Below are 8,336 nucleotides of genomic sequence, written 5' to 3'. Positions count from 1 at the left end.
GAGGATGACGTATGCGCGTGACGTAGCCCGGGGAACACGGGTATGCCTTCCACATTGAAGCCAATACGAAAAAGCTCTGTTTTCATTTCATAATTCCACAGTATTCTGGACATCTGTGTTCGTGAATCTGTTGCAATTATGTTCATTGCATTATGGAGAAAGAAGCTGAGCAAGCAAAGAAGAAAGTTGTCGGTGCGAAACGGACGTATTTTTCGAACGAAGTCAGCAACAAGAGTACACAGCCGGCGCGTCTTTGTTAACATTCCCGAAAGATGCAGTCAAGATGGAAGAACTCGGATAACATGAGACTCTAACCAGGAGGACTTTTGACTTCGATACACAGACGCCTGTAGAGAACTGGGACAACACAGACTCTTACCAGGATTACTTTGATTTGGATGACAAAGACGCAGACGTGCTACCGTGAGTATGCAGCTTTGGCTTCTAAACATTTGATCGCTTGACCGTATGTGCGCAACTTTTTTTTTGCGTATGTAAGTAACTTTTTAAAAATATATAAGCTTTATGAACCTTGGGTTAGGTGAACGGTCTTTTGGGCTGAGTGATTGTGTGTGTTGATCAGGTGTTTGGATTGTATTGGCGCGTTCTATGGAGCTAGGAGCTAGCAGAGGAGCTAGGAGCTAGCATAACAAACACGTAGGTGTTTTTATGCAGGATTAATTTGTGACATATTAAATATAAGCCTGGTTGTGTTGTGGCTAATAGAGTATATATATGTCTTGTGTTTATTTACTGTTGTAGTCATTCCCAGCTGAATATCAGGTCACCCCCGGCTCTCACAGCATCTTCCCTATCTGAATAGCTTCAACTCCCCACTAGTCCTTCACTTGCACTTTACTCATCCACAAATCTTTCATCCTCGCTCAAATTAATGGGGAAATTGTCGCTTTCTCCGTCCGAATCTCTCTCACTTCATGCGGCCATCATTGTATACAATAGGGAACTTTGCGTATATGTTCAATTGACTACGTCACGCTACTTCCGGTAGGGGCAAGCCTTTTTTTATCAGATACCAAAAGTTGCGATCTTTATCGTCGTTGTTCTATACTAAATCCTTTCAGCAAAAATATGGCAATATCGCGAAATGATCAAGTATGACACATAGAATAGATCTGCTATCCCCATTTAAATAAAAAAAATTCATTTCAGTAGGCCTTTAAAGTAGCAGAGTCTGCAATTTGTGCAAGTTTCGATGAAACGCAGACCAGATGCAAAAAACTTTCACCCAAACGGTGGGAAGTAGTGCTACGGCCCTGATTTATTAAAGGTTTGCGTGTACTAAGACAAGTGCAAACTTGATAGCACACGCAAAGCTGAGCTACTAAACACAGTGGGTTGCATCTCTTAGGTGAGCAGAATAAGGCATGCAATCCATCAGTGTTGGCGCTAGGAATTTTTAAAATGGGGTCCCAGGGACCCCATCAAGTCATAAAAATGGGGTCCCACAGTACATTTTTGGGGTCCCACTTTTTTGTAAGTGTTTTGAAAACCAATGATAAATGTATGCATAATCCTGTTATATCTTACATTCCATATTGTGTTTTGAAAAAAAGGTTGTCATAAACGTTACTTAATTCATTAAAAAAATAATACAAAAGAAAAAAATGTTTTATGCATATGTCAATTTAATCCCCCGCGACCCCAAACGGGACAAGCGGTAGAAAATGGATAGATGGATGGATGTCAATGTATTCAGTTATGAACATTCATTCACTTTCTTCTTTCCTTTATGGATCTAAACTTTACCAATATCAGTATTTATTTCTATATTTTCATTTAATAAGTTGTAGATGTATTTATTTCAGTATAAAAGTGTAAAAAGTGTTTTGCTTCGGTCATGAAATGATGATAATCGTGTGCCAGGTCATCACCGTTTTGGAAGCACTATTTTGTGTTTTATTTCGAAAGTTTGAAAAGGAGACGCAAACTCACACGACTGTGACAGACAAGTGCCCGAGCTCCAAAGACACATGATGGACATTCCGCAAAAAATAATATCAGATAATTCAGCAATATACTTTTATAATTGTATAGCTGCTTGATGACTTAAGGGGCTGATTAAAACGAATTCAATTGATGCGTTTTGGTGTAATTTAATATTTCTTTAATATCGTTTGTTTTTTCATATAAAATATATATTACCAACATATATCGTGCGTGATAAAAACATTTTGAAGTGTGCACTTTTTTTGTGTCTTGAGGACAGTTGTGCAGCCTCACTCCCATGCAACTTCAGAGGTAACAAACAAAAAAATGGTGTCAATGTACAAAACCCAAAACCAGTAAAGTTGGCACGTTGTGTAAATGGTAAACAAAAACAGAATACAATGATTTGCAAATCCTTTTCAACTTATATTCAATTGAATAGACTGCAAAGACAAGCTATTTAATGTTCGAACTGGCAAACTTTGTTATTTTTTGCAAATATTAGCTCATTTGGAATTTGATGCCTGCAACATGTTTCACAGAAGCTGGCACAAGTGGCAAAAAAGACTGAGAAAGTTGGGGAATACTCATCAAACACTTATTTGGAACAGTCTATTCAATTGAATATAGGTTGAAAAGGATTTTCAAATCATTGTATTCTGTTTTTATTTACTATTTACCAACTTCACTGGTTTTGGGCTTTATCGATGCACTGCAGGACTGCTGCTAAAATGCCCATAAGAAGTGGTAGATGTGGGCTGCTTTTTTGAAAACATAGCAAAACGCCACAGGTAAGATAAGGTAAATAAGAGTGTCTCCGTGGTGATGCCCTGTATAGTACATGCAAAATCCTAATTTAAATAAGGCGGTCTGAACCACTTTATAATTGTACCTGCAGTCTTCGCAGATCACATGCAGCTGTTTTATAGATTGCACACACTGTTTAGTCGGAGGAATGTAGATCTTACTAAATCAGGCCCTAAGAGCGGGTGTCTCCAAAGGCAAGCGTCTGCCAAGAGTGAGCCCAGATCAATAATTATTCACTCTTCTTATAGAACAAAGTGCAGACTAGTTCACTGGGTGACAGAGTCTATGGTTTACCGATTGAAGTAATGGCAGTTCCTGAAGATGTGGCTTGTGCAGCCCTTTGAGACACTCGTGATTTAGGGCTATATAAGTAAACATTGATTGATTGATTGATGTGTGCCAGTCTATGGCCATCGAGAGACGATTTGAAGAGGGATTTGTCTGACTAATTAAAACAATACGATGGGTTTTATCAAAATGAATATCCGAGGCTCGTTCCTCATTTCTAAGAATGTGACCAATGCGCCACGTCTAAGACACTAGGGGTTACAGAGTCTAACAGTCTTGTACAGTAATTAGAAATAGCCATAACACACATCATGTTCCCAAACAAAGACAACGAGCAGCCAGGCAGGGTGAAGGTCAAAGGTCAGGCGCCAACTGAAGTTCTAAACAAAACAGTTTGAGGTCATTACAGCTCAAAAGTACATAGAGTGAATTTAAATGTATATTCGCTTCAGTATTATAACAATGCTAGTCCTACACAAATGTTTGGATTATGTAGAATTACTGTTGTTTCTCAATTGGAATACATTTAGAAAACTATTTTAATTCCAAACTATTAAAGAGTCTGCTATCTTAAATAAAGTATTTAGTGTGACCTTGCCTTACACTGCACTTGCATTTGTTTTACACAACACTGTGGAGGGGGGCGTGGCCTGCGGGCCTGCCACGGAACGGGGTGTGTCACGACCGGCCTCGAAAACAGCGACAGGTGCATAGATGGCCCAGGTGGGCCATCACCTGTCGCCTTTATTAGCAGCAGCCGTGAGGAAACGAGTAGTTGTTGTTGGGGGTGCTGCTGAGAGACACAGAGGCAGAAAAGACACTGTGCTGAAAAGCAAAAGACTTGGCACCACTAGAGGGCAACTTCTACAATTGTAGAAGTTGCCCTCTAGTGGGTTCCTCAGACCACCACACACTTCCAGGAGAGCCCGGAATTCTGGGTATAACACTGTTTTATTTTCATCCAATGGTGCAAAGTCAGCGTGCAGGTAAAAAGGTGTCTAATGCTTAAACCAAAAATAAACAAAAGGTGAGTGCCCCTAAGAAAAGGCATTGTAGCTTAGGGAAGGCTATGCAGAACGAAATTAAAACTGAACTGGCTACAAAGTAAACAAAAACAGAATGCTGGACGACAGCAAAGACTTACTATGGAGCAAAGACTGAGTCCACAATGTACATCCCAACATGACATGACAATCAACTGAAATATTCTTCGTTGCTAAAACAAAGTAGATGCGGGAAATATCGCTCAAAGGAAGACAGGAAACAAAGACAAAAAGCCACCAAAATAGGAGCGCAAGACAAGAACTAAAACACTACACACAGGAAAACAGCAAAACACTCAAAATAAGTCACGGCGTGATGTGACAGGTCGTGACAAGAGACAAGAGCTATATTGATGCATGGTTGGTTATGGTTTAAATTCAATCAATCAATCACTCAATGTTTATTTATATAGCCCTAAATCACAAGTGTCTCAAAGGGCTGTACAAGCCACAACGACATCCTCGGTACAGAAATTCATATCCAAAAATTGTGACAACGACTTTTTACTGTCAACTGAGTTTCGTTTTTTTATGATTTTTGCTAGTGGTGTGCCTCCGGATTTTTTCAATGAAAATAAATGCGCTTTGGCTCAAAAAAGGTTGAAAAACACTGTCTTAGGCAATGACTAGCACTATCCCGACTAACACTATATCACTAAAGTTTCGTTCTAGTTAGAAAAGGAGCAGTCCTTCAACATCCCCCAGCGTTCCATGCGACAGAGCAGTGAGTTTCATGATGGTGCATGTTTTCCAAACAACTCTGTTTACTCTGGGAACAGAACACTTGGTGTCAGGATGTGGGCACCCGCAGGCATATTTTTGAAAGTGGAAAATAGTCAAAGGTGAAACATAACATAAATATAGGGATGATGTTCGAAACCGGTTCTCCCGGTTGTTCGATAAGAAAAGAACCGATTCCATTGACTCGAATCCCTTTTTGAGAACCGGTTCCCTATATCGAGGCCACTATAGTAAAGAAAAAGAGTTAGTTCTTTATTCGAATCCCTGGGAATGAATCCCGCCCCACAGGAAATGCCCTGTGGGACATCACAGGAAATGACGTAGCTCAGTCATTAGGCGGCAGATACAGAAGCAGCAACAACAATGTACCGGAAAAAACGCCTCAAGGCATGGCTTCATTCTACAAAAAAATACAACGAGGAAACGGCTATCTGCAATTATTGCCAGGCTTCGCTCTCATGTAAGGGGGGGAAGTACAACAAGCATGATGAAACATGTTCAGGCCGTACATAACCTGAAGGTTCGAGAAAGGTGTCGTGGAGAAGCAGCGACAGAGATGACGAAGCTCGCCCCTCTTCCTCTGCTTCAACCTGCAGCGCCAATTCCAGTGATAGTGCTGGTGAGTAACTAACGTTAACTGTTGCCGGTCAATTTCCATATCTGCTCACTCGTAGCCTTCAGGCTATAATAAGGTTACCTCTTATGTCAACCAGGACTGCAGTAATGTTAGCTAGACTAACGTTACCTAAGCATAGTCAGTGGCTAACGGTAACGTTAGCCTTTTTGTATGTGTTTGATAACGTTAACGGTATCTTGTAGCCTACACCACTCCAGAGTTTGCAGGTCTGTCTAATAAACTAGTGCTTTCTTTCTTTCTTTAGTTTATTTTGTGCATGAGCACACTTACAGCATAACACATTCAGTTTCATATCATTTCACTTTACATCATGTCCGAAAGGGAGTAGGAAGAAGTAAAGCTTATTTAATCCTACCCCTTTCCCACGTTTACAAATATATACATCATTTACTGACCTTTTTATAATAAAAAACATCTGTGAATTAGTATATACAACAGTTTTGTAGTATGTAATTAATTAATTCAGTCATTATTAATATACTGAGATGAAGAATATCTTATTTTCAATAAGGTTGAAAGTATTTCTCATAATTCTTCTTTGTACTTTTTAAGCACTATTAATTTGAACAACCTCTTAAAGTGGATCATATCAGTACAATGTTTAACTTCATTACTTATTTTAGTCCATCATTTAATTCCACATACTAATGCTAAATATTGCTTAATAACAGACACCCGAGTCTTCACATTCAGCTAATTTCCCCCCTAATTCTATGCTGTGTATGTCCCTCATTCCCTCCAGGACAAGGACGTGCAGTCATTCCTGGAGGAGGCCACAATGATGGATCCCAGAAGGATGTTCCAATAGCAGCAGGAGTGCACTTTTTGGAGAGCTGTATTATTTTCAGTTTTGTGCCCAAGGGACTGATTTTATTTAACACTATATTATTTTTTATACACCTATAGTGATCACAGAGACAGGTTGTTTTTGTGTTACTGTATGTATTTGTTTTTCTGAAAAATCCCACTTAATATACTTTGGGTAACAACAGTCAATATTTATTTATTTATTTTATTTTATTTTTTTCTTGTAAAATAAAAGTGAGCTTTTGTTAAACCAAATATTGTGTGTTTTTTTGTATATACAACAACCTATCTGGATTCGATAAGAGAATCGATAAGGAATCGGTTTGATAAGAGGATTCGATAATGGGCTCGAACTCGATAATTTCTTATCAAACATCATCCCTACATAAATATATCCGTAGATGTATTTTCCCCCCTAGAAAAATAGCTCGTCTTATATTGGGGATGTGTACGTCGAAACGTGCAAAGCAGCAGGTGGCGCCAGAGTACGCCCATGGATGTGCACATTATAAGATGTAGGCGATGATTAGTTGGCCTTGTTGCTGTGCATAGAGACATAAAATGAGGTTGAATACAACTTGTGGTAAAGTAGCATATGTAGGTAGAACTTCTTGGATGAGTCATGGGAGCATCTGGGATAACAGCTGTGATGGGATGGAGGTGTGTCACATGGAGTACATCCCTCTGATGTGTTTGTGGAACCAAGCAAAGCATGGGCGGGGATGGAGAGGAGGCGGGCTGTGCAAGCGTATGTCAGGGAAAAGGAAAAAAAAAACATGATGTTTAAAGGAGGGCAAGCTCGGTCCTGACGTTAGATGACAGGACAGATGGAGATGTGCAGATAGGGAGAATAGAAGAGTTGAACAGCAGGATGCAGAAATCCCCTTTGGGAATTCACGAAATGTGTGATCCTCTTTAACTTGGAGAACTACTTTTCACAGTTCATCACTAGAAAATGAGGTTTACTTCCAACTGTTCCTTTAGTGCAGGGGTGGGCAATTAATTTTTACCGGGGGCCGCATGAGCTACCCGAGCACTGCTGGAGGGCCACATCGACAATATTTCAATTAAATTTTGCTCAATATTATTTTTGATATATACCGTAAGATAAATAATAATAATATAATAATAATAATAGTAATACTTCAACATAGTGTGTGTAACAGCATTCCATGACTAATATAAATAAATTAACATTAATAATAAATGACAGTAAAATAAGCACACGTATGACTGAGGAGTCATAGTGTAACTTTGTGTGGTGTTTGAGTTGTCCGACTTTTTGTGTGGCCTTAAACGCACCAGTGGTTTAGTGCTATGCGTGTTGGTGACAGATGACAAGTTGGTTTTGGCCTGGTTTGTACGGCAGAAAATGACTAGTTTTTGAGATAGAATTGTTTTACTCATGTTTTTGGTGTGGTTATGTCCGAATATAAACAGTTTTGTTCAATAAAGTGATCGATATAATTCCTGTCCTCGAAGCATCTCGATAGACGTTACAATAATTGAACGGTGTTCAATTGAACGGTGTTGACGAACACCATTAGGGCCGCTTGTTGTCACTGTCACTCAAAGTTGCATTGCAAAATTACATAGAATAAATATGTTTATTTTGTTTAGAATTCAGATGGGATTTGATTTGGTGCGCGGCATATACTTGCTGCGCGCAGCGGACGCTTGAGCAGTGCGCAATTGCGCAGGCACGCACCTTAGGTGAGGGGACGTTGCTTTGCAGTTCATGTCTTGTTGAAAACACGGCATTCCTCATCAACTTTTCTCTTTTTGGCGTCTCGGGTGTAAACCGTGCATCACTTGTCGCTGCATGTGCACCTTCACTCGCAGGTTACACACGGACACATGCCCATAAATAATACTTTTCAAAATAAAAGCAGCACAGTTGTATTGCGCGCAGGACATAGATGTTTTTTCAACTTTATTTTGTAATTGCAGTTGTTCACATTCACTCACAATCACGCATACGTCCACACGGAAGTAATACAAATAACGATTTTCAAAACAAAAGCAGCACCGTTGTATTGCACACTCGACATAGATACTTTTTAAAA

The 8,336-nt window shown here is 39.5% G+C and overlaps 1 long non-coding RNA gene across 1 annotated transcript; it reads left to right on the top strand.

Annotated features, from left to right (window-relative positions):
• The first annotated feature begins 364 nt into the window (after nt 1–364).
• Nucleotides 365–6,422, top strand: LOC133639327 (uncharacterized). Its single transcript, XR_009823771.1, has 3 exons — nt 365–423; nt 5,274–5,445; nt 6,206–6,422. It is a non-coding gene; the product is annotated as an uncharacterized LOC133639327 (long non-coding RNA).
• The last annotated feature ends 1,914 nt before the right edge of the window (nt 6,423–8,336 follow it).

Source organism: Entelurus aequoreus, linkage group LG22 (genome assembly GCF_033978785.1).
Source record: "Entelurus aequoreus isolate RoL-2023_Sb linkage group LG22, RoL_Eaeq_v1.1, whole genome shotgun sequence".
Taxonomy (NCBI): Eukaryota; Metazoa; Chordata; class Actinopteri; order Syngnathiformes; family Syngnathidae; genus Entelurus; species Entelurus aequoreus.
This window is presented reverse-complemented; position numbering and strand designations above follow the sequence as displayed.